Consider the following 26943-nt stretch of genomic DNA (forward strand, 5'->3'; position numbering starts at 1 on the left):
TTGAACTAAGCTTAACAAATTGTAGCTTTAAGGCAGTCCAACCAAACATTGCAACACTGACTAAATATCTTAGCATTCTGAAAATCATGCCAGTCTTTGCCTTTTTTTTTGTTTACCCCCAAATCCTGGTACTAGCAATGGGCATGATAGTAGAGATTCAAAAAAAGCGATCATCCCCTGGGGAACAGATGTAATTAACACAGAGAGTATGTTTTTACATACAGACTGTCAATGTAAGTTCTGCAAGAAGTGAGAGTTACTGCCATGGGTCAGAGCTTATTAAAGATGGGACATTAAGTGGATGCCATTAGTAAAAGTTGAGTAAAAGGGTACTAAAATGGAGAGCACTTAAGTCTGGGGTTCATGTGTTCTATAAAATAGATATCCAGGTTTGTTTTGATATTTTGGTTGCTAAAATCAGAACCATTACCCAAACCTGCATCCTAGAGAGAAAGTAGATCTAATGAGTGTAATTCCATTATAAAAAATTATTTTAACATTCTGGATTGGAAAGTTGGTTTGGTTTATTACTTTGATTGTGAGACATTTTAGTTTAAGAAATACTTCACTTGAAGTGGGGCGCCTGGGTGGCTCAGTCGTTAAGTGTCTGCCTTCGGCTCAGGTCATGATCCCAGGGTCCTGGGATCGAGCCCCACGTTGGGCTCCCTGCTCGGCGGGAAGCCTGCTTCTCCCCTCCGCACTCCCCCTGCTTGTGTTCCCTCTCTTGCTGTGTCTCTCTCTGTCAAATAAATTAAAAAAAAAAAGACAAGACAAGAAATACTTCACTTGAAGTAAAGAGATCACATTGCTCTTATAGTTAGTTCATTCCCAGTGGCAATGTGCATTCTAAAAGATTCAAGTGCTTTTTATCCATCTTCTCTTCTATTACCTGACTACTATATTTTGCCCTGCAATATAAGGGACAATATAGGGGAAAAAAATAAAGGTCAAGTTTGGGTCAGGGGGTGTTTTAGAGAGGGTGGGATATATATTCCTTAGGAATGTATCTTCACAGAATTGTATAATTACTTAACAGTAGTGAGATATAATGTTAAGATTCAAAATCATATTTTTGCAAAGTTATTTTTAAGAATTAAGTGATGTTTTTGATTTTGTTCTTTAGCATTAAGTCAAAAACTAGTCTTAGGATAGACTTTAAAAAGTCTGCTGACTATATTCTTCCATAAACAGATTATTATGCCTCTAATGTGTTCCTGAGCTATAGATGTGCAGGAAATAATTAGTAATAATTGGAATGTATAGGTCTTTATCCATTTTTGTTAGCAACTAATTTGTCTCTTCAAATATCTCTTAATTGTTCAAAACTGTGTTTTAATACAAAGCTTTGTCACTGTTTTTTACCTAGGTCTTGCATTCAACACTTTTCTCCATACCCAAACTGTAGGTATTTGGGGAGAATTAAGAATAAAGGAATTGGGGCGCCTGGGTGGCTCAGTCGTTAAGCGTCTGCCTTCAGCTCGGGTTGTGATCCCAGGGTCCTGGGATCGAGCCCCGCAGTGGGCTCCCTGCTCAGTGGGAAGCCTGCTTCTCCCTCTCCCACTCACCCTGCTTGTGTTCCCTCTCTCACTGTGTCTCTCTCTGTCAAATAAATAAAATCTTAAAAAAAAAAAAAAGGAATAGAGGAATGCCATCAGAATTTTTCACTGTGAATTCCATGTGTGTTGGTGAAAAAGTCCTGTCCATCATTACCTGGAATACACTAAGTCCTTTAGCACTACTTGGGATCCTAATGGTGCTCTCTGTTGAGACCTCTTCTGCTTTTCGAGCTGCCTCAACAGCTCTGTGAGTGTTGGCCATCAAGCTACTTTCTCCTGGTCTCCTCTGCTGTTCATCAGGCATGGCTAACACTGCATGGTGATCGCTGTGCTGGTGCCGACTTCTTTGGAGACCACGGTACACCAAAGCCACCTTGCTTTCCAGGTCAGGATAATGCTCCTTTCCTCCTATTCCCACTTTCATTTAAACTCTGTTACTCATACTGAGCAGAGCTCTTAGTTCCCTGTATTAATTTCCCACTGCTGCTATAACAAACCTTGTACCTTTTAACAACACAAATTCATTATCTTACAGTTTTGTAGATTTAGAATTTAGGAGCCAGGTCTCACTGGGCTTAAACCAAGGTGTTGTTCAGATCATGTTCCTTTCTCAAGACTCTAGGGAGGACACTGTTTCCTTGCATTTTCTGGCATCTAGAGATCACCCACATTCCTTGACATGTGACTCCTTTCTGTCTCCAAAGCCAGCAACATTGCATCTCTGACCATTCCATAGTCACATCTCCCTCCAACCAGAGCAAGGAAATATTCCTTACTTTTAAGGACCCATATGATTAGATTTGGCCCACCTGTATAATCCAGGATACCCTCCCCATCTCATGGTCCATAATATTAACCATATCTGCAAAGTCCCTTTTGCCATATTCACAGATTCCAAGGATTGGGATGTGGACATCTTTGGGTTCCATTATTCTGCTAACCTCATTCTCCAGTGGCATGGGGAGTTTTTGGTATGAAAAGTTCCTTTCATTATATTTTTGAAGTTTTCCCCATCCTTTGTAGAATTCAGGCATTAAACCATTCATGATACTTGAGGATATAATCTGTGAGACAGATTTAGTCTGCTCTGTTAATTCTCCTTGAAATACAGTTCTGGTCGTGGCCTGTTTGCAATAAGATCCAGTTTCTGCCCTGTGTTATTTCCTGTCTTGTCTATATTTCCAGTATTCTGTCTCTTTTATGTTTTCAGGCTTCCAGGTATGTTTTAGTTTGTGGGAGGTGCTGGTGGAATACTAGAGAGTTGTAGGAATATAGAAGCCAGGATGTTTCTCCTATTCTTCTGACTTAGGCAGCAATTTCTGAAAATGGCTGTGTCTTCAGGCTAGCAAGTTCCTGCTTACAGCTCTTCCTTTGTAGACCCAGCTTCTACTAGGCAAACCCTGGCATGGTTCTAGCTCTCTTGCATGTCCTAAGCTTTGAATTTCCCTAGGTAGTAACCTCCCTACTGCATTGCTCCAGGCCTAGAAGTGGTGGTAGCTTTCTGCTCTTTCTCATCATTTAGTTTCTTCATCATGCCCTGCTTGGCTTCTCATCTCCTTCATCACCTATGTGTAATCCCTTCCCTATATTAAGTTCCTTGTGTTTAAAACACCAAGAGTGTTTCCTCTTTCCTCACTGATCTCTGACTGATACATAGACAAAGTGTGTCCTTTTGTATGAATATTCAGTCCAAACCCTCACACAACCAGCTTACCAGGTATGCTCAGATAGTCTAAATCCCAGGGTGGAGTGTGGCTGCATCTCTGTCTCAACCTCTGCTATGTGCAAATACAAGAAGAAATTGAAAAGTTCTTGGTGCTTAATAAATTTTTTTTAAATTTTATTTCATGTTGTGTTAGTCACCATACAATACATCATTAGTTTTTGATGTAGTGATCCATGATTCATTGTTTGCGTATAACACCCAGTGCTCTATGCAGTACGTGCCCTCCTTAATGCCCATCACCGGGCTAACCCATCGCCCCACCCCCCTCCCTTCTAAAACCCTCAGTTTGTTTCTCAGAGTCCATAGTCTCTCGTGGTTCATCTCTCCCATCGATTTCCCCCCCTTCATTTTTCCCTTCCTTGTCCTAATGTCCTCCATGCTATTCCTTACGTTCCACAAATAAGTGAAACCATATGATAATTGACTTTCTCTGCTTGACTTATTTCACTTAGCATAATCTCGTCCGGTCCCATCCATGTTGATGTAAAAGTTGGGTGTTCATCCTTTCTGATGGCTGAGTAATATTCCATTGTATATATGGACCACATCTTCTTTATCCATTCATCTGTTAAATACCCAGTAGCAATTGCTGGTCATAGGGTCACTCTATTTTTAATTTTCTGAGGCACCTCCACACTGTTTTCCAAAATGGCAGTACAACTTGCATTCCCACCAACAGTGTAAAAGGGTTCCCCTTTCTCCACAATCTCTCCAACATTTGTTGTTTCTTGCCTTGTCAATTTTTGCCATTCTAACTGGTGTAAAGTGGTATCTCAATGTGGTTTTGATTTGAATTTCCCTGATGGCTAATGATGAACATTTTTTCATGTGTCTGTTAGCCATTTGTATGTCTTCTTTGGAGAAGTGTCTGTTCATGTCTTCTGCCCATTTATTGACTGGATTATTTGTTTTTTGGGTGTTGAGTTTGAGAAGTTCTTTATAGATCTTGGATATCAGCCCTTTATCCATAGTGTCATTTGCAAATATCTTCTCCCATTCCATGGGTTGCCTCTTTGTTTTGTTGACTGTTTCCTTTGCTGTGCAGGTTTTTATCTTGATGAAGTCCTAGAAGTTCATTTTTGCTTTTGTTTCAGTAGCCTTTGGAGATGTATCTTGAAAGAAGTTGCTGTGGCTGATGTCAAAGACATTACTGCCTATATTCTCCTCTAGGATTTTGATGGATTCCTGTCTCACATTGAGGTCTTTCATCCATTTTGAGTTTATCTTTGTGTATGGTGTTAGAGAATGGTCGAGTTTCATTCTTCTGCATGTGGCTGTCCAATTTTCCCAGCACCGTTTATTGAAGAGACTGTCTTTTTTCCATTGCATATTTTTTTCCTTCTTTGTCAAAGATTATTTGACCATAGAGTTTAGGGTCCATTTCTGGGCTCTCTGTTCTGTTCCATTGGCCTATGTCTGTTTTTGTGCCAGTACCATGCTGTCTTGGTGATCACAGCTTTGTAGTAGAGCTTGAAATCAGGCAACGTGATACCCCCAGCTTTGTTTTTCTTTTTCAACATTTCCTTGGTGATTTGGGGTCTTTTCTGATTCCATACAAATTTTAGGATTGTTTGTTCCAGCACTTTGAAAAATGTCATTGGAATTTTGATCGGGATGGCGTTGAAGGTATATATTGCTCTGGGTAGCATAGACATTTTAACAATGTTTATTCTTCCGATCCATGAAGATGGAATGTTTTCCCATATTTTTGTGTCTTCTTCAATTTCTTTCATGAGTTCTTGTAGTTCCTAGAGTCTAGATCCTTTACCTCTTTGATTAGGTTTATTCCAAGGTATCTTATGGTTTTTGGTGCTATTGTAAATGGAATAGCTTCTCTAATGTCTCTTTCTACAGTTGCATTGTTAGTGTATAAGAAAGCAACCGATTTCTGTGCATTGATTTTGTATCCCGCCACATTACTGAGTTGCTGTATGAGTTCTAGTAATTTGGGAGTGGAGTCTTTTGGGTTTTCCATGTAAAGTATCATGTCATCTGCAAAGAGAGAGAGTTTGACACCTTCTGTGCCAATTTGTGAATACCTTTTAATTCTTTTTGTTGTCTGATTGCTGTTGCTAGGACTTCTAGTACTATGTTGAACAATAGTGGCGAGAGTGGACATCCTTGATGTGTTCCTGATCTTAAGGGAAAGGCTCTCAGCTTTTTCCCATTGAGGATGATATTCATTGTGGGTTTTTCATAGATGGATTTTATGAACTTGAGGAATGGTCCCTCTATCTCTATACTCTGAGGAGTTTTAATCAGGAGAGGATGCTGTATTTTGTCAAATGCTTTTTCTGCATCAATTGAGAGGACCATGTGGTTCTTCTCTCGCCTCTTATTAATGTGTTCTATCACATTGGTTGATTTGCGAATGTTGAACGACCTTGCATCCTGGGGATAAATCCCACTTGGTCGTGGTGGAAGATCCTTTTAATGTATTATTGGATCCTATTAGCTAGGATTTTGTTGAGGATTTTGGAATTCATATTCATCAGGAATATTTGTCTGAAATTCTCCTTTTTGATGGGGCTTTTGCCTGGTTTGGGGATTAAGGTAATGCTGGCCTCATAGAATGGGTCTGAAAGCTTTCCTTCTCTTTCTATTTTTTGAAACAGCTTCAGGAGAATAGGTATTATTTTTTATTTGAATGTTTGGTAGAATTCCCCAGGGAATCCATCAGGCCCTGGAGTGTTGTTTTTTGGGAGGTTTGTGATCACTGCTTCAATCTTGTTACTGGTTATTGGCCTATTCAGGTTGTCAATTTCTTCCTGTTTCAGTCTTGGTAGTTTATAGGTTTCCAGAAAGGCATCCATTTCCTCCAGGTAGCTCAGCTTATTGGCATATAGTTGTTGATGATAATTTCTAATAATTGTTTCTATTTCCTTGGTGTTAGTCATGATCTCTCCCCTTTCATTCATAATTTTATTAATTTGGGTCCTTTCTCTTTTCTTTTGGATAAATCTGGCCAGTGGTTTATCAATCCTATTAATTCTTTCAAAGAACCAGCTTCTAGTTTCGTTGATCTGATCTGCTGTGTTTCTGGTTTCTAATTCATTGATCTCTGCTCTAATCTTAATTATTTCTCTTCTAATGCATGGCTTAGGCATTGTTTGTTGCTTTTTCTGTAGTTCTTTAAGGTGAATTCGGGATTTTTCTGTTTTTTTGAGTGAGGCTTGGATGGCTATGTATTTCCCTCTTAGGACCGCCTTTGCAGTATCCCATAGGTTTTGGACCAATGTGTTTTCGTTCTCACTGGTTTCCATGAATTAAGTTCTTCTTTCATTTCCTGGTTGACCCAATCATTCTTGAGCAGAGTGGTCTTTAGCTTCCAAGTGTTTGAATTTCTTCCAAATTTTTTCTTGTGATTGAGTTCCAGTTTTAAAGTGTTATGGTCTGAGAATATGCAGGGAGTAATCTTTTGGTATTGGTTGAGACCTGATTTGTGACCCAGTATGTGGTCTGTTCTGGAGAAAATTCCATGTGCGCTCAAGAAGAATGAGTATTCTCTTGTTTTAGGGTGGAATGTTCTGTATATATCTATGAGGTCCATCTGGTCCAGTGTGTCATTCAAAGCTCTTGTTTCTTTGTTGATTTTCTACTTAGATGATCTGTCTATTGCTGAGAGTGGAGTATTGAGGTCTCCTACAATTAATGTATTGTTATCAATATGACTGTTTTGGTTAACAGTTGGCTTATGTAGATGGCTGCTCCCATGTTGGGGGTGTAGATATTTACAATTATTAGATCTTCTTGTTGGATAGACCCTTTAAGAATGATATAGTGGGGCGCCTGGGTGGCTCAGTTGGTTAAGCGACTGCCTTCAGCTCAGGTCATGATCCTAGGGTCCTGGGATCGAGTCCCGCATTGGGCTCCCTGCTCTGCAGGGAGCCTGCTTCTCCCTCTCCCACACCCCCTGCTTGTGTTCCCTCTCTCGATGTGTCTCTCTCTGTCAAATAAATAAATAAAATCTTTAAAAAAAAAAAAAAAGAATGATATAGTGTCCTCTGTCTCTAACTAAAGTCTTTAGTTTAAAATCTAATTTGTGTGATATAAGAATTGCTACCCCAGCTTTCTTTTGAGGTCCATTGCCATGGAAGATGGATCTCTATCCCTTCACTTTCATTCTGGATGTATCTTTAGGCTCAAAATGAGTCTCTTGTAGACAGTGTGTGGATGGTGCCTGTCTTTTTATCCAATCTGCAACCCTGTGCCGTTTTATGGGAGCATTTAAGCCTTCACATTGAGAGTGATTATTGAAAGATATGAATTAATTGTCATTATGTTGCCTGTGAAGACCTTGTTTTTATAGATTGTAAATTTCTTTTCTATATCACTCTTGGGGTTTTTTTCCTTGGGGTTTTTTATAGAACCCCCCTTAATATTTCTCGCAGGACCAGCTTAGTGTTCACATATTCTTTCAGTTTCTGCTGTTCTGCATCTCTCCATCCATTCCAAATGACAGCCTTGCTGGATAAAGTATTCTTGGCTGTATGTTCTTTTCGTTTAATACCCTGAATATGTCTTGCCAGGCCTTTCTGGCTTGTCAGGTCTCTGTGGATAGGTCTGATGTTATTCTGATGTTCCTCCCTCTGTACTTAAGGAATCTCTTCCCCCTAACTGTCCTTAAGATGGTTTCCTTGGTTCTAAGATTTGCGAGTTTTACTATTATATGCCGGGGTGTTGGCCTGTTTTCCTTGATCTTGGGAGGGGTCCTCTCTGCCTCTAGGACATGAATGTTTGTTTCATTCTCCAAATTAGGGAAGTTCTCAGCTATGATTTGCTCAAATATATCTTCTAGTCCTCTCTCTCTCTCCACCCTCTCAGGGATTCCAATAATTCTGACATTGGAACGTTTCATGGTGTCACTTATTTCTCTGATTCTCTTTTCATGGGTTCTGAGTTGTTTTTCCCTGGCCTTCTCTTTTCCCTTTTTGTCTATTAATTGGTCTTCTAGGTCACTAATTCGTTCTTCTGCCTCACTTACCCTCACTGTTAGATTATCTAGATTAGATTGGATCTCATTGATAGCATTTTTAAGTTCTGCCAATTCAGCTTTCATTTCTGCCCTTAGAGACTCTGTGTTGCCATTAATTGATTTCTCCATTCTAGCTATTGTCTTCACAATTGCTAGTCTGAATTCCATTTCCGACATCTTGGTTATATCTGAATCCATTTGTAAATCTGTGGCATAAGTCATAGTCTCTGAGTCTTTCCTATTTTGGGGGCTCCTCCTCCTAGTCATTCTGTTGAGGGGTGGTTGAGGGAATGTATAGAGTCCAGATTATTGACCAGAACCCAAGCAAGATGCACCTGTTTTCTTGGGACCTTAGGGTTGCTGGCCTCTTGTTTTCCCAGCCTGTCTTCTGGGGGAGGGGCCTGCCGCACTGTTATTTAGGCAACCCTGTTTGGGCAGAGTTGCCCTCCCCCCTGTGGCGGGGGATGGGCTCAGTTAAAACCGGTTTTGGGGGGCTTTTGTTCTCTGGCGGCTTTCCCTGGTGGCTTTCCACGTCTCTTCCGAGAGTCAGAACAGAAGAGACCTTTTCCAGCCCTCTGCCTCAGAGCCGAGAGATTGCAGTCTGTTCTTCAGTGAGCTCTCCAGGCCACACTATCTCCATTTCTGTCTGTGCTGCTGTAAACTGCAGGGTCCTGGGTTGTGCACCCCTCAGCAGCGCTCCTAGTCCTCATCTCCTGGTCGGGGCACATCTCTGCCCTTTGTGCTTCTAAAACTGCTAGCCGCCCCCAGTTTGCACGCGGGGCCCCACTGCTCTGGGTTTCCGTCCGGGGGGCTGCCCTAATGTCCTTTTCCTGCCGCTACTGGTCTGCAAGTCTGTGCCCCATCCCCAGCGTGGGACACTATTGCTCACCGGCAGTGTAGGATCCCAATGGCTGGCTCCCTCCCCCTTCCATTTATCCTCCGATATCTGCCCGCGGAATCACGACTCCCCACCTGGTACCTCGAAACCAACCGCCTGCGATATTCTGTTTGTAGATATCCAGATCTGTCTTCTTACATTTCAGGCTGATTTTGTGGGTGTTCAGAGTGGTCTGGTAGATATCCAGCTCAATTCCAGGGACTGGTTGGAATAAGGTCCCCTCCTCCTCTGCCATCTTTTCACCTCTGGTGCTTAGTAAATTTAGTGGAACCTCTTATTTGCATTAGCTGAGTATTAACAGAGAGACTCTGAGTCACTATGTTCTGAATTGTATAAAATTTGGTTTAAACTTTATTACCATATAACTTGGTGGTAAAACAAAACAAAACAAAGTATTATCAATTGGCGCTATAGTTTGTCCATATAGGAGCTGGGACTTCTGAAGACAGGTGGCCTAGGAGAAGTTCCTTGTGTCAGAGTACTAAGGAGCTTTCCTGTGAACAAGGATGCCTGCTACTATAATTGAAGTTACTTGCTGAACTTTAAGTTGAATTTTAATTTGAAGTTATGGGCTGAATTTTATCCCCTCAAAATTCATATGTTGAAGCCCTAAGCTTCAATACCTCAGAATGTGACTGTATTACGGGCGCCTGGGTGGCTCAGTTGGTTAAGCGACTGCCTTCGGCTCAGGTCATGATCCTGGAGTCCCTGGATCGAGTCCCGCATCGGGCTCCCTGCTCGGCAGGGAGTCTGCTTCTCCCTCTGACCCTCCCCCCTCTCATGTACTCACTCTCTCTCATTCTCTCTCTCTCAAATAAATAAATAAAATCTTTAAAAAAAAAAAAAGAATGTGACTGTATTAGGAGACAGGGCCTTGAAAGAGGTGATTCAGTTAAAGAGGCTATTAGGGTGAACCCTTTTCAAGTCTTACTGCTGTTCTTATAAGAAGAGGAAATTTGGACACAAAAAGAGACACCAGGGATATGTGCACATAGCAAAAAGGTCATATGAGTATACAGGGAAAAGGTGGCTGTCTGCACGCTAAGGAGAGAGGCCTCAGAAGAATCCAAACCTGCTAACACCTTGATATTGGACTTCTAGCCTCTAGAAATGTGAGGAAATAAATTTCTGCTTAAGCCATCCCATTTGTGGTATTTTGTTACAGCAGCCTTAGCAAATTAAATACACTTGCACAATTACTTGTGATGTAAATCTCTTCCATTGCTACAAATGTCAATAGATTGTTACATGCATTAAAATCTTATGTGAGGTGTATCTCTTTTTTGGCGGGCAGCGAGAGAGTGATATGGTGTCACAGAAGAACTAAGGAAAAGCTATGTTCTGTGTCTAGATTAGTGAGTTCCAGAGAGAGAGCTGAAAAGAGCTATTACAGTGGAGAGTTCACAAGAGCAGTGCTATGAGGATATTGATGACCAGGGAAAGTTCCATTGTCCTGCTTTAGCTTTAACACCCTAACTCCTACACACACCTCACTCCAACCTTGTGAGAAATCTTGGAGTTCAGGGTGGGACAGTAAGATTTTCCCATGGGAAAACTAATGAACATAATAGGTGCTGAATAAATAATTGACAGATGAAAATTTGGTTTGGATGCTTCAGTTAATGAATTTAAGGAAATAAGAACTTAAAAATTCCATTGTGATTCTTTCCTTCTTAAGTATTAGTGTCCATGTCTGTAAAGATAATCTCTCCCCTTTGCACTTGGACTACTCTGTCATTTCATGTTATGTTATAGAGGAGAAAAATGGGCTCAGAGAGTTGGAAACTTGCCTATAGTTTATAGTATTTTGAGGAAATAATCCAGTAGTCTTATAATATTTTGCTTACATACCAGTGTCTGCTACTACACTATGAGAGATGCCAACATTACATACATTGGTCAACAATATTTTCTTGCCTACAGTTAAACCCAATTCAGCACCTGCTTTCTTGATGTCTACTCTTTGCTTATTCCAGATCTAAGAGGGATAAAAAAAAGCTATAAGATCTGGTCATCCTCAGTAAGCTGATATTTGAAATAAGGAGATGAGTCCATAAGCATAGGAAGTTTTTAGGTACTTGTGCAAGCAAAGATGTGATAATCGACTAGATGGTGATTAATAAAGAAGTTGATTACAGCACTGTCAGAAATTACAACTTGAAGTTGTTGAGATACTCTGTGGCAGAAACAACTGTATATGCAGGAAGAAGTTACATAATTCCATTAAAATAACCACTCAGTTATTGGTTTGAATTTTGCCTAAGCTCTGGGCCAATTATGTATAACCCTCAAACTTTGACCTGTATTGGATTTTGATTAATACTTATGAATTTGGTCTTGCACTCCTATAAGTGACCTGCTTTGGTTTCCATATTTTTGGCTTACGTCTTTTGTTACTTACCTGGCAAAGGTATAGAAGATTATACAATTCATAGTGATAGCAATAGCTACTATGTACTTAGCACGTTATGTGCCTTACTGTCTCTGTGTGATTTATGATTATCCTGATAAGCAAATATTATTTATATTTTATAAATGAGGAAAATCGTCATCTTAAAAATGGGGGTCAAGTTGGTAAGCAAATTTCTCTAGGACACAGAGCAAAGTGAATGTGAAATAGGATTCATACTTTACTGTGTTGAGTTTTAAAGCCTGCAGTCTTGGCACTGTATTTGGTGGAATTTGAAAGATGGAGATATTACCATTGTCTGAGGGTGACTAAAAAGATTTCATGAAAGAAGTGGCATTGCTGTCATCCTTTGAATGAAGAGTAGCATTTTGACAGGTGAGGTGGATGGAGTTGCAGGTGGAGGGAATATAATAGGCAACTAACTATATGATGTTAGGAATATATTTGAGAAATGATGTGCACTTCCGTCATTCTGGGGACAGTAGAGTGAGATCAGCTAGCTTTGTGTAGATATATGGTAGAAATTCTTTGCAGTCTTCTTGTTTTCTTAATTTTGTGAATAATGGGAAGTTGTTGAAAGTTTTGAGCAATGAATAACATGGCAATATGAGGATTACTTTATAATTTTGTTTGAGGAAGTTCATTGGAGATTTTGCTTTCCTGGTATTAATTAGAGAGATCTTAAAAAAAATAATTGGAAACATTGTTTGGAAACATTGAAGGCAAGATCCTATTGAAGATTAGCTAGGGTACTTAGAGGATTTCACTTCAAAATTGGAAACACCTTGGAGCCACAGAGGTAGTCTCTCTCAAAAAAGAAGGTGAAAGCACCCTTGAAACTCTCTAAAGGGGCCTTATATATATAGCTCTAGATCTGGAAATGGGTATAATTTGTACTTTTGTTTAGAGTGCTCAAATGCAGAAGTAGCTGGGGACTAAGCAAGGGAAGGGAGTTAAGGTTTCAGGTTTATATGGTGGCAGCTGCTAAGACCACATTAATCTCATGAGCTGAGACAAGCATATGACCTGGGAGGTAGGCAAGCATAAAAATGTTTGTCCAATGGTCAGATCATTTAGCTCTGCTAGTTTTCATAGCTCACATTAGTGTCCTTGGGTGATAGCTGGAACTGTCTTCAAAAGCAGCCTGCTGAGTAAGCTGCTGAGTCTGTTGTTAGCACTCACTTCATGGTCTCAGTTAGACATTTTCCTTTCTCCCCACCTACCGCTAGAGGTTGCTCCAGCAACCAGAAACTTCTGTTAGGCTGAACTAGTATCATTGCAGTGTAGTGTTTAGAGAGTTGCCCATTAAGCTGCCCTTCACTACTGCTATGAATGTGTGGTGTTCTTATAACCAAGTCCTTTGAGAATCCCCTTTGGCACTACATTTTTATAGTATTAGGGGAAATGTATAAGTCTAGTAACAGTGGGCCATTTATTCTTAAAAAATACCAACCAGTTGGGGATGGTTTTATGCAACTTTTATTTTCTCCTGGTAGAAGAAGATCTCTGCTCTTAGTTCCTTCTGCTCTTCGAGCATAAATAAAATTGGCATTTATTATCTGGTTAAAAGAATTGTTAGGTAAGCAGCTAGAGGTTCATGGTGGAGGTCAGAAGGAAAAATAGGGGTAGAGATAGATTTGGATCCTCCTTATCAGACTGCCACATAAAAGTTGATAGGTTTGCAGGGCACATAGACTATAATGTGCACTGTACAACTGGCCAAACTTATGCAGGAGCTGTGTGCCAAAAGAGGGGTAGTTCCATTCATGTTCAATTATTGAGGAGGAGAGTATTGAGAAAGAACTCTGGGAAATGCTTAAATTTAGAGGGTGAAAGGGAAAGGAAGATAAACCAGCAAGGGAAAGAGGGAGAAGTCAGAGAGGCACAACTGGTCCAGACTAGTACAGTCATGATGGCCCATGTCTCCTCTCTGTGATGTCCAAAACTGTCTTCATGTCCAAACATGTCTTCCCAATGTGAAGTCAGTCTCTCTGTCTCTTTCTCTGTGTGTCTCTCTCATACATATACATTGGTATTTGTCACTCTTGTCAATTTCATTGTCATTTCAAACCAGTTTATCAAAACTAATGATCTTTGACAAGTCACTGTTTATCCACAGTAGTGGTTGCTCCCACTTAAATTAATGTTAGTTAGGAAACTTTGTTCTCTTTCCCATTTTGTGTAGAACACTGATTTTAAAGTCTGATCCTCCTCTGAGGAATGACATTTAGCCTTTGAAATTTGTAAGAATATTTTGTCATCCTTCAGTAGCCATATCAACTTACATTATTCTCTGCTAAAAAAGATATAGATGTTTAAAATGGTTATCTTTATTTTAAAGTTTAAAACCATCCTATCAACAACCAGTCATTATTTGATACACTGCATCTGAGCTCTCTGGTCCAAAAGCTGTATTTCAAAAACTGTGTCCTTCAGGACATTTTCTTTCCAAAAGAATAGAATAATTAGTTCCTAAGAAATGACACAGCCACACATTGTCAATGTAATTAAGTGTGCTGCTGCCAAACTCAGACAAGCCTATATTTCTGTCATTCTGCCTTATGCCAGAGCCAACATGTTTTTTTGCTTATTATTTTATAATCACCACAGAGAGAAGCTCAAAGAAGCTTCTTGAATCCCAGGAAAACAGTAAAATAATATTGCCTACCATCCTGGCAATGCCCCCAATATTAGAGCATAGCAATTTAGTCCACCCCTACCACTTGTCTTTTACATCAGTGTACCAATTACATAGGAAATATTATGTTTTCTAAAACCATCAGAAGATAGGCTTTTTTTGTGGCTTTGTTCTATAATCAATGGCAATGTATAATAATATGGATCTTCAATGGTGAAAACCAGATTTGATCAGCCTCTCCAGTTTTTACGTCAAGCTCCAAGCAAATGGTGCATAGATTTGACTCATTTATCCTTGGCTCCTCTCCATCCACCTTTAGCCACCTTTGTTATGGAATGGCATAGCTCTTATTTTTGGCTGTATGTGGCAATGTTTTCCTCATTATCTTTCTCCTGGTATCAGACTTCAGCCTTATGGTGAGTCGGTGGGGTGGTGGGGGTATGAACAAGTACAGTGACTGCTCTGTGATGGGAACTTGGGCCAAGTATGTAGGGTTTCCAGATAAAATACAGGATTCCCACTTAAGTTTGAATTTTAGATGAACAGTGAATAGGAAGTCTAAGTTATGGTATTTTTTCACCTCTGTAGCAATCTTGTCAAATATTGAGTGGGACATATTTGTACTGATGTATACTTATAGTAAAGTAATATTTATTGTTTATCTGAAATTCAGTTTTACCTGGATGTCCTGTATTTTGGTTTGCTAAATCTGGCAACTCTAGAAGGAGGACTAGAGCCCTCTCTTGCTTTTTTTTGTTTTTTGCTTTTTTTTAAAATGAACACTAAAAGAATTTCTTTCTTTTGTGAAGGTATGAGGGAAGATTAAATACAAACCCAGCTGATAGATACTTTCCATGATAAATAAGAGGAAGGAGTCTTTGGAGGAAAGTAAGCCAAGTGGAGAGAAACAGATATTTGAGCAGCAGAAGAGATAATGACTTCTGAGTTCCAGCTCCCATCTGTTGGCCCTGGTTCTTCACCTCTTCCTTTTGTACTATACACTATCCCTATAGCATCCTATACTGTAGGGATATAGTGTCACATTCAGGTATGCGAGCCAATAAATTGCTTTTTATTGCATGAGCAGGTATGAGTCGGGTGTTGTCACTTTTAATATTTGTGTTTCTCACACTCCTTTGGAGTGTGTGGCACTGCTGTACTGTCCCCGGCCTCCTCAGCTTTCCCCAGGTAATGTGCATTTGGAGCTGCTCTCCTGTGTGCTGGTGGGCAGTTGATCTTTTGTTAACACCACAAAGGCCTTCTTGGACAGTTTTTATGGATAAGAGTAGAAGCTGGAACACACTTTCTTTATCTGCTGCATGGAGAAACAATGGTGCCTGTAATGAATATGTTCTTTATTCTGGAAAACAGGGGAGTCCAAATTTACCAAAGTATGAACACTGGAAGACAAAAGCTTGCAGAGATATACGAAACAGAAAAGTAGGCACTTTGCTTCATGAATACATCAAGTAATTTTTAAAAAATCAAAGATAAACTAAACTTGTCAGTAGGAGTTCTCCAGGCAACAAAGAAGTCTTCTTAAAAGAAGCCGTTAAAAAAGGAAAGTAAAACATGAAAATGAATGAGAAAACTGCAAGCAAACAATGAATACCTTCTTCTACGTTTTTAGCATGTTTTGTTTAACTGTCAAGCTAAGTCCCCCATGAGTAAGTGGGTATTCACTGTAAGGGTCTATCATATGGGCTTTCCCGCTTGTGTAGAAATCATGTCAGTTAGTTTCAGTTTCACAGGACATTAGTCAGAAACATGTGAAAGCTGTGTTCTAATCTGGCTGTAAGTTCCCCATAGGACTCACGTTAAAATCTTTACCATCTCCTTCTGGAGAAAATTGGAGGCACAACAGGTTGAATTACCAGGGTAATTACTAAGGCCAAATATTAAGAATCCTAACATTTAATACAGTTACCCCATTAGGCAGGTTCAGAGTCTGTGGCAAAAGCACAGATCAGTAGCTGAGTCTCAAATAAGACTGGACAGATTCAAGAAATTAACCCTGTGGACCAGAGACTTCCATAGTGTAAAATAAATAACTGCCCTTGAGAGCTAATATAGAGAGCAGAACCCACTGTTTGGGTTCTGACAAAGAGAATAAGAATAAGGTGACTGGGGTGCTTAGATGGCTCAGTTGGTAGAGCATGTGACTCTTGATCTTGGGGTTTTGAGTTTGAGCTCCATGTTGGGTGTAGAGATTACTTAAAAAAAATAAAATATTAAAAAAAAAAAGAATAAGGTGATTAAAACTAGGTTGATCTCTACAGTTTTCCCTAAGCAGAATCAGACATGAACCTATTTCTTTCTTTTCTTTTGTTTCTTTTTGCCTTTTCTATTCCCTGTGATGTATAGGAATATTGTAGTCAAGATGGAGGTAGTTAGAGGGAATGTGGGGTGAAGTAGAGAGTGGAGAAGGAAACATGGAGGTGTGGGTAAATAGTATCTGCTGAATGCTTTCCAGGAGGGTTCAGGATCACTATAAATAATAATACATAGGATGCATTACTTTTTCTTTAGAAATAATTTGAAGACTTGCAAAACATTCTGTATCCAAAATATTCACAAGACTCTTCACAAGAATATGAGAAATAAGGTACAATTTGTCCTCAAGAGATTGGTGGCATGTTCAAAGTTACTTGAATAACAGCATAGCCTGGACTCCAACCCACAGTATCCTGAGTGATCTTTTATAGGAGTCTTTTCATTTTTGTGCCTACTTAATTTTGATATCCCATTCATTTAGAAACATGTGATGTGGCCTTCTGTTTGCTGCCATATATCTGGTCTCCTCTTTAAAGTAAAGAGCAGCACAGAGATAGGAAGTGGGGGTGTCCAGAATGCCAGAATCAAACTAGGCCTCAACAGAGGCAATTGTACAAGTGGTTGAAGAACACACCAGGACTTTAGAAATGGCATTTTATTTATTTAAAAGTTATTTATTTATTTTTAGAGAGAGAGAAGGGGGGAGGGGCAGAGAGAGAATCTTACACTGTGCATGGAGCCTGATGTGGGGTTTGATCTCAATCTCACAATCCTGAGATTATGACCCAAAATCAAGAGCCGGATGCTAACTGACTGAGTCACCCAGGTGCTCTAGAAATGGCATTTTAGATGTCTTCAGATGAAGTAAGTCTTAGATGAAGTAAGTATTCAGAGAGTACCAGAACTAAGAAAACAGATAGAAAGCCATGAAAATATGGACACTGTTAGTAACAGTTAAGGTAAAAGGGATTGTTCTTGGTAATGACTTTGAACTATATCTGGTGGGAGAGAAAAATAAGGAGTGAGGTTGTCTGTGAGTTTCGCAGATGCATCTATTAATGTGGAAAGCAATCATAAATAAGGTGACCCTCCTTGATTTCCATCATTTTAGTTCTGTAACATAATGTGTGTTCACGTATGCCAAGACACAATTAATGGTTAAAATTTTGAAAATGTGAAGATTGTAGCCCATAAAAGTGATCACTCACAGTTGGAATATATGTACTTTTGTCAACAAAACAGGAAAACACATTTGTTAGAAATTAGATTCAATTGGGATTGTTTAAAGGAACTCTGTAGGATGGCACTGCTTTACATAAAAGGAGACTACTGCTTTAGCTTATGGCTTTAATGATATGTTTTCCTATGGACAGGTTGCCAGTGATTCTGGTCCATGAGATGTTTGTAGAAGTCTCTTGGCACTCTTCTTCCTCCTCTCTTATTCCAGCTATGAAGCTAAAAACAGTTGTATTGGAATTTAAAGGGAAAAACCAAAATAATTTTTTACTTAATCTTGACATGGCTGAGCTACTGAGCTAATAAGCAATGTCTTACGTTCAGGTTTTTTATAATTTGTTGTTTAAATTACTCCTAGTTAGGTATTTTATTACTTGCAGCTTACAGCATTTCTAACTGAATCCTGAATTCCTTTCTTGTTTTTTCTCTTTTACCTTTCTATTGGTCTCTCTGTTGTGGAGATTTTTTAGGTTTTTTTGGCTGCCTGGCTTTTGAATCCTCTTCCTATGTGAGATGAGTCTTCGTGGGAGACAGAGCCAACTTTAAACTACAGAAATTAAAAATGCCAGATACCCACCTTCTGAGCCAGATATCCACCTTCTGACCTACCTTCTGAACCTCATTAGGCAGATAAGGCTCTCTCAGCTGGAGGTACCTACACTAGGTTTTGAGTGTGGACCTAGTGACACAGGGAAACATGAAAAGGGGATCATTTTCTGATAAAGGAAGTGGATATAGCAAAATTGTACTCCTGGTGAATCAGTGACTACAGTAGCTAGGACATTCAATATTCTCACCCTTGTGCAGGCAAAAGTTTCCTTGTCAGCCCAGTTCTATAGCCTAATTGTAGCATTGTTTCAAGATGCATGGTTCTGTGAGCAGGATGGTCCAGCTTTCCTGGTGATTCAGAGAGCTATCCAATAGGTTTTTAAATAAATTCTTTTTTGCCTCCCTTGTTTAATCAGTTATGGCTGCTTTCTCTTGCTTGTAACTAAAATCCCTGCCTGGTACATTTTCTTTTGTCTCCTCAGCCAAAAGAGTAGAGGTCAGAGAAGAGACAGCCTAGCTAATAGAAACACCTCACCTTTTCTGCTTGAGTACAACAGTCACCTTCTACAAATGAATTAACACTGTTAAATTAGCTGACAGGAGAAAGGGAAGAGGAAGAAAGAAGCCCACACACATTTTTTTTTGAATTAAAAATCATGAAATTTGTAGCTTTATGAGTTTGTATTGAACCTATTGATAATGTTTCCAGGATAACTTTTATAAGATGTTAATTTATATGTTTTTTTTCTATTTTTCTGATTGTGTCCTCATTCAAATAGGTTGCCAGGCTCTGTGCTTCTTTGTCTCAAGGAAAAATTGGGTATGAAGAAACAAAAATTTCCCTTCCACCCAGATATTCATTTTCTAACTATCTAGGCCTTTTGATGAGATTATGCTAGATGCCCTTAAGGAAGAGGAAAGAATGACTCATGAGAGAGATGAAAGAGAAGGGGTTAATGTTCATGCTGAAGAGTTTCCTGTTGAGAGGAGTGAAAGGAGGGGAATCATTGTAAGATACCTCAGAGGTCCCAGTAGGGATCCTGTTCACTGTCAGTGCTGTGGTGGGGAAGTAAGACCTCAGGGAGGAATGTTGTGTAGATCCCAGGCTTGCCGAGGATTTCTACATCTCCCGTGTGGTGCACACAAGCTGTAAGCAGGAAGAAGGATGGACCCAGAGGGACCATGTGGAGTATGTCTAGGTGGTAACCACTGGGTAGATGGACAATGACCAGAGGGGTCACCACCTGTCATTGTGCTACCTGACACCTTCGTATATCTTTATTACCCTAACAATGGGCGGGGGGATCACCAGGAATTACCGAAATTGTGTTTAGACTATCTTGGCAAGGGGTGAGCAAGTAATCATTTAGTACATTCGTATAAAATAAAGAAATGCACTGTTGTGTTAGTTTACGGGGCTGCCATACAAAGGACCATGACCTGGGCCGTTCAGACAACAGAAATTTATTTCTTCACAGTTCTGGAGGCTGGAAGTCTGAGATCAGTGTGTCAGCATGGTTGGTTTTTTTCTGAGGCTTCTCTCCTTATGTTTTAGATGACTATCTTCTCCCCGTGTCTTCACATGGTATTCCTTCTGTGTGTGTCTGTGCCTTAATTTCCTTTTGTTACAAGAACACTAGTTTCCTTTGTTACAAGAACACTAGTCACAGGTTAGGTCCCACCCATAGGACTTCATTTTGCCAAATTACCTTTATAAAGACCCTACCTCTAAATATAGTCACATTTTGAGGTAGTGGGGGTTAGGACTTCAACATAAGAATTTTGGGAAGACACAGTTCAGTCCATAACAACTATGGACTTTTTGCCTAACAGAGAAATTATGGGAAATAGATTTCCTTATATGATAATGTTACTAACAGTGATATTGTTACTAGTTCTAAATAATAATAGCAAATATTTCCCAGTTCGTATGAGGGATTAGGTACTTTCTAAATGCTTTATGTGATAACTCAGTTAATCCCTACAGTAGACTAACATAAGAGATATTATCATTATTACCATTTTATTAATGAGGAAGCTGAAGCATAAAGCATTTCTGTAGCATTTTTAAGCATTATGTTATGCTGCTTTTCAATAATAAAAATAATATAGTAATTATTAAGCATGGAAATCATGGCATAATTGATCCTCCAGTTGGGCCAAGGCAAGGATTTTTACTTATAGTGTTCATCCCCATTTTGTCCTTGGTTCTTGAAGGCTCTGTTCTATCGTTTAACATGGGTAGCAGTCAGAAATTCCAGAATTAGCTGGCAAGGAACCAGAGGTGAGGTAAAACCCTCGGAATTACCTCCATTTTTATTCTAGAAGTAGATATGTGTCTCTCTGCTATCAAGGTTCTAGATAGAATAGCAATGAAATGCCATGAGTCTGTAGCATTAGTTTTTATTTAATAGATCTAGATTTGGTTTTGTAATAAAAATGTCCCCTGACTTAGATCAGTAAGGGTGTGATCTTTCTTTTGAAGTCTTATTCCTTGGCTTTATGATCCATCCTCCTTGCTCTATTGGTTTGTTTTTTCTTGTACTCTTTAGGTGTTGGGCTACTTTGCTGGGATCATGTGAATCAGAGTCTACAAGAGATTGATTTAGGATTCATTTTCTTTCTCTAATCACTACCGGAAAAAGCTCCATCCTACTCTTTGGCCCCTGCAGAGGAAAGACTGGACTATGTCAGTTTACTTTAGAGCTTGGGACAAACCAAAGAATTGAGCATAATAGTAAATCATTTTGATCAGAGAGCTAACCAAGGATGAGCACTCATCAAAGTGCAAAGTGGAAAAGCAATCAAACCTTTCTTAATAGCATTTGTTGTTATGTGAAAACATTGTAACGTATAAATAATAGGCAAATAGTGTTTATTGTTTCTATTATTATTATTTTATTATTTTACTTCCTTGGTATAATCCGAAGGTGGCAGATTAAGAGTCACTGAAACAAACAAACAAAAAAAAAAAAACCTAACACCAAAAAGGAGAATTATGTCTGGAATAATCATACAAAAACATTTAACAAAAAGGGTTAGACCAATTCAGCTTAATCTTGGCTACATGGTAGCTTTGCTAGGAGGCTTCTAAGTAATAATATCTGGCTCTACCAAAATCAATTAAATCAGTAGTTCTGGAGGTGAGACCATAGTACTAGTAGTTTTTGAAAGCTTTTCAGGTGATTCTAACACAAATTTAGGATTGAGATCCAATGAGCTATAGGAAGAAGTATCAGGATTAGTCAACTATCAGATGATACAAGTAAAATGCCTGAATAACAGTGGATTAAATTAGAAGCTTATTTCTCTCACTTAAAAAAATTCTATCGGTAGGCAATCCAGGGCTGTTATGGTGGCTCTCTGGTATTATCAGGTACCTTAAATCATATCATCCCTTTTTCAGCACATGAATTTCATTCACAATGTCACCTAATAGCAAGATTCATTATTTGTTTTTTCAACCAATATTTATTAGGCACCTACCCTGTGGCAGGAACTGTTCTACGATCTGCTGGCATTTTAGATGGAGTTGCTACAAAATATCTGACAGAGAAGATGATATTTGAGTAAAATTCCAAAGAACATCAAGGGGTAAGCCATGCAGATATCTGAAGCAAAAGTGTTTGAAGCAAAGGAAAGAAGCAACAAAATCCCTAAGGTAGGAAGGGGCCTGGTGTATTTGGGAAAAAGCAAACAGCAACATGGGTAGAGCTGAATGAATGCAGGGTTAGGCAGGATATGAGAGAGATTGGGGGCAGGGAACATATTGAGTGGGTGTTATAGGCTACTATGAAGACTTCCAGTTTAGCCTGAGGGTAGGGGATGGGAGAAGTTGAACAGAGAATTGACATGATATGTTTATACTCTAGTTTCATCAGAATTACTTCTCTTGCTATGTTAGAGATCTGCTAATTGACCAGGTGGGAACAGGGAGACTAGTCAGAATGTTATTTCCACTTATCATTGTGAGAGGGGATGTGGCTTGGACTAGGGTGGTAGCTATGAATTTGATAAGGAGTAGACTGATTGCAGGTTTAGTTTAAAAATAGAGCCAACATTGTTTGTTAATATAATGAGGATGGAATGGGAACAAAAGAACAGAGTCAGGATGGCACCAAAGGTTTTGGACTGATGAACTAAAAGAGTGGAGTTGCTATTTACTGAGATGGGGAAGACCAAAAAAAGGGGAAGGTTGGGCTCAAAATGAAGAGTTTAGTTTGGACATGTCAAATTAAAATGCCCATTAGACATTTTCATCAATTATCAATTCACTGCTTCTCAGCTCCAAAAATGCGTTGTGGTAAACAATGGAATTCCTTTAAGCATTTCTTCTTTCTTTCTTTCTTTTTAAAGATTTTATTTATTTATTTAACAGAGAGAGAGACAGTGAGAGAGGGAACACAAGCAGGGGGAGTGGGGGAGGGAGAAGCAGGCTTCCTGCTGAGCAGGGAGCCTGATGTGGGGCTTGATCCCAGGACCCTGGGACCGTGACCTGAGCCGAAGGCAGACGTGTAATGACTGAGCCACCCAGCGCCCCTGCAGCCCTCTTTGATGTGGAAACCAGAGCCCTCATTCTCTGAGAGGCTTCTCCTGCTCATGCCCTGACTCCTTCTGCAGGTCATTGGCTGCTGATTATCTGTTCCCACCTGTGCTCCAAAGAGTAGCTTATTGCTTGTCCAGCAACTCCAGACCAGTTCTGGTCTTCTCTACTATCAGGTAGCCTGAACCACACCTTCTCCAACAAGGTCTGAACCCCTTCCAAGTTTGCCCTTCATTGGGTACACTCCTTAAGATACCAGGGATACCTCAGTCCTAAGATACCATATGTGTCACCGTTGCTCTTTTATAATAGCTCATGATTCTTTACTTGAAACTTCTCTTTTTAACCTACTGCATGGTTTCTGTCTCCTGGTTGGACACAGACTGCTGTAACCTCCAATTGGAGATGTGTATAAACAATTGGTTATGTAAGTTTGGACCTCACAGAAGAGGTCCAAGATGGGGATACACATTCGGGACCATAAATATATAGATGATGATGAAAGTCATGAGAGTGGATTAGCTCTCAGTGGAAATGAACTTAAGAAAGATACAAGACTGAACCTTGTCCCAAAATTTAGAGGAAGAAGAAATAAGGAGGAATTAGCAAAGGAGACTGAGAAGGAGTTCTGAGAGACAGAGAGAGAGATTTTCAAGGAGGAGAATGTGATCATCTATGTTCAGTGCAGCTAGCTGGTTAGTTAGAAAAATGATGGGGAATTGGCCATTGGATCAGGCAATGTGAAGGTCTTTGGTGATAACACTAGATTTAATAGAATGGAATGAGTTAAATTCTAATTGGAGAAGAATCACCAAGAATGGGACAATGAAATCATAGACAGTGAGTACAGAAACTCTTTTAATGAGTTTTTCTATGAAACAAAAAAGAAGTATGGGTTAATGGTTAGTGGAGAGTGTGGGTCAAGGGGAGAGGAAGGTCCTCTTCTTTTAAGTGATGAAAGGTAAAAAACAACATTTTTTATGCTAATGGGAAAGTTCCAGTAGAAAGAAAAAAAATGATGGTGGAAGAGAGGGAAAAACTCCTGGATTTCTGGAGCAATGTCCACAGAGAGGAGGGAGATGGAATCTAGGGTTGAAGTAGTAGACTCATCTGTAGTCACAGGAGAGTAGACAAAATACCTGGGCACAGATGCTTTTGTGTAAGTGGTGAGAGCATGCAGAAATATTCTTTTGATTAAATCTATTTTGTCAGTGAAATAAGAAGTAAGGTCGTCAGCCCAGATTAAATATGGGGCAGGCGGTGCTATAGGCTTAAGAAGAGAGAACATAGACATAGTGTATACATGAGTGGAAGAATGCATTAACTAAAGAAATATACAACTTGTGGGTAAATTTAAGAATTAGTAGTCATGGAGGAGTTGGAGGGAAGATGGTAGAATAGGAAGCATCAGAAATCTGTCTCCCCACATAGACAATTGCTGTGGCAGAATCTATTTGATGTAATTATTTTGGAACTCTGGTGTCTACTGAAGTCTTGCAACTTCCAGGTGATGGCTTAGACAGTAAATTGTGGTTAACCCCAGTCAAATTCAGCTCTTAGTTCACTAGTGGCTACCCATCTCTCATCCCCAGCCCCATGGCAGATGGCTCTGCACACATTCCTGCAGTAACTTGCATGCTGCTTGCAGGAGCTGCTGTGAACAGTAAGAATCCTGTCCACCAAGATACCAAGGATTTGGGCTCTGACTGCTAATCGCTGCATCTGATTGCAGAGGTGCAGACACAGAGACAGGTAGCCATTGTTGCACACCTCTCCTCCCATTGTTGTAAGTACTACCCCTGACAGCTGAAGTGACTTCCGGGGGATTTAAGAGACTTCCCTGCTTCACTTTTCTCTTTTCACCCTTTTGGGACCCATATATTTAAGAACTATGATATCAACTCAGAAGCAACCACATAAATACAGGAATTTAGAAAGTCACCATGTCTTCCCCAGAAAAGACCTGAGAAGACCTTAAATCTATACCCCAGACTGATCTCTGGCACAAGGACACTGTACAACAATCAAAACAAAACAAAACAAAAAACCCAGCAAACCCAGGAGAAGAGGGAGAATCTGATTTCCACAGTTACCATATTATAAGATTCAAATGTCCAGTTTTTAACAAAAACCCCCAGGGCATACAAAGAAATAGGAAAGTATGGCCAATTCAAAGGAGAAAAATAAATCAATAAAATCTATCTTTGAGAAAGAGTAGATGAAGACTCACTAGGCAAAAACAAAACAAAACAAAAACAAAACTAACAAAAGACCAAAAGCAAACCCAAACAAACAAAAAACTGTCTTAAAGATGTTCAAAGAGATGGGCGCCTGGGTGGCTCAGTTGGTTAAGCGACTGCCTTTGGCTCAGGTCATGATCCTGGAGTCCTGAGATCGAGTCCCGCATCGGGCTCCCTGCTCGGCAGGGAGCCTGCTTCTCCCTCTGACCCTCCCCCCTCTCATGTGCTCTCTGTCTCTCTCATTCTCTCTGTCTCAAATAAATAAATAAAATCTTTAAAAAAAAAATGTTCAAAGAGGTAAAACAATGTGAACAAAGCTAAGAAAACAATGTATGAACAAAGTCTCAATAAAGAGATAAAAAAGGAACTAAGGAAATTCTGGAACTGAAAATTACAATAACTGAAATGAAAAATTCAGTAGAAGAATTCAAAAGCAGATTTGAGCATCCAGAAGAATCAGTAAATTTGATGATAGGATGGGCAATTGAAATAATTAAGTCTGAGGTACAGAAAGTAAAAAGATTCAAGAAAAGTGAATAGAACCTAAAGGACTTTGGGGACATCATCAAGTGAACCATTGTGGGAATCCCAGAATGAGATAGAGAAGGGGGAAGAATTATTTGAAGAAATAATGTCCAAAAACATCCAAAATTTGATAAAAGACATAAATAGAAACATTCAAGAAACTCAACAACTCTAAATAGAATAGATTCAAAGAGATCTGCACTGAAGCACATTGTAATAAAAACAGAAAAAAAATGAAAGCCAAAGCCAAAGACAGAATCTGGAAAGCAGCAAGAGAGAAGTGACTCATTACATGCAAGAGGATCCTCAATATGATAATGAGCATATTTTTGTCAGAAACCTTGGAGGTCAGATGACAGTGCACTGATGCATTCAAATTGCTGAAGGATAAAAACTTTCAACCAAGAGTCCTGGCAAAACTGTCCTTTAAAAGGAGGGAGAAATTAAGACATTTCTGGATAAATAAAAGTTTATGCTGAAGGGAGCCTTTGATTGAAATGAAAGGGCACTGGAAAGTAACTCAAAATCGCATGAAAAAATAAAGATCTTTGGTAAAGGTATTTACATGAACAATTATGTAAGCTAGTGTTACTATAACTTTGGTTTGTGACTACACTTTTTGTTTTCTACAGTATTTAAGAAACTAATGAATAAAGCGAATAATTACTAGTCTATGTTTTTGGACACACAGTGCATTAAGATGTGGTTTACAACACCAGTGACTGAAAGGGGGTAGGAATGGAGCTGTGTAAGAGCAGAGTTTTTGTATGTTATTGAAATTAAACTGTTGTAAATTCAAATTACAATATTACGCCTTTAGGATGTTAAATATAATCCCTATGGTAACCACAAAGACAGAAAGTAGAATAGTGGTGGTCTGGGGCTGGGGTGGGGAGTGTAGGGAGTTACTGTTTAATAGGTGGAGAGTTTCAGTTTTGCAGGTTAAAAAAAAGTTCTGGAGATGGATGGTGGTGATGATTGTACCACACTGTGAATGTACTTAATACTACTGAACTATACACTGAAAAAATGGTAAATTAATGAATTTTAATTAGTAAAAACGGTAAATTTTATGCTATATGTATTTTAGCACAATTTTTTTAAAGATTTATTTTAGGGAGCGAGAGCCTGCGTTTGTGCACGCACATACACAAGTTGGGGGAGGGGCAGAGGGAGAGAATCTTCAAGCAGACCCCTTGCTGAGCTTGGAGCCTGACTTGGGGCTCTTTCCTGTAACCCATGAGATCATGACTTGAGCCTAAACCAAGAGCTGGATGCTCAACCAGCTGAGCCACCCAGGTGCCCCATAGCACAATTTTAAAAATAAGTAATTTGAAATAGAGATTGTAGGCATGAATTTAAGATGGAGAACC

The sequence above is a fragment of the Neomonachus schauinslandi genome, chromosome 1 (genome assembly GCF_002201575.2).
Source record: "Neomonachus schauinslandi chromosome 1, ASM220157v2, whole genome shotgun sequence".
Taxonomy (NCBI): domain Eukaryota; kingdom Metazoa; phylum Chordata; class Mammalia; order Carnivora; family Phocidae; genus Neomonachus; species Neomonachus schauinslandi.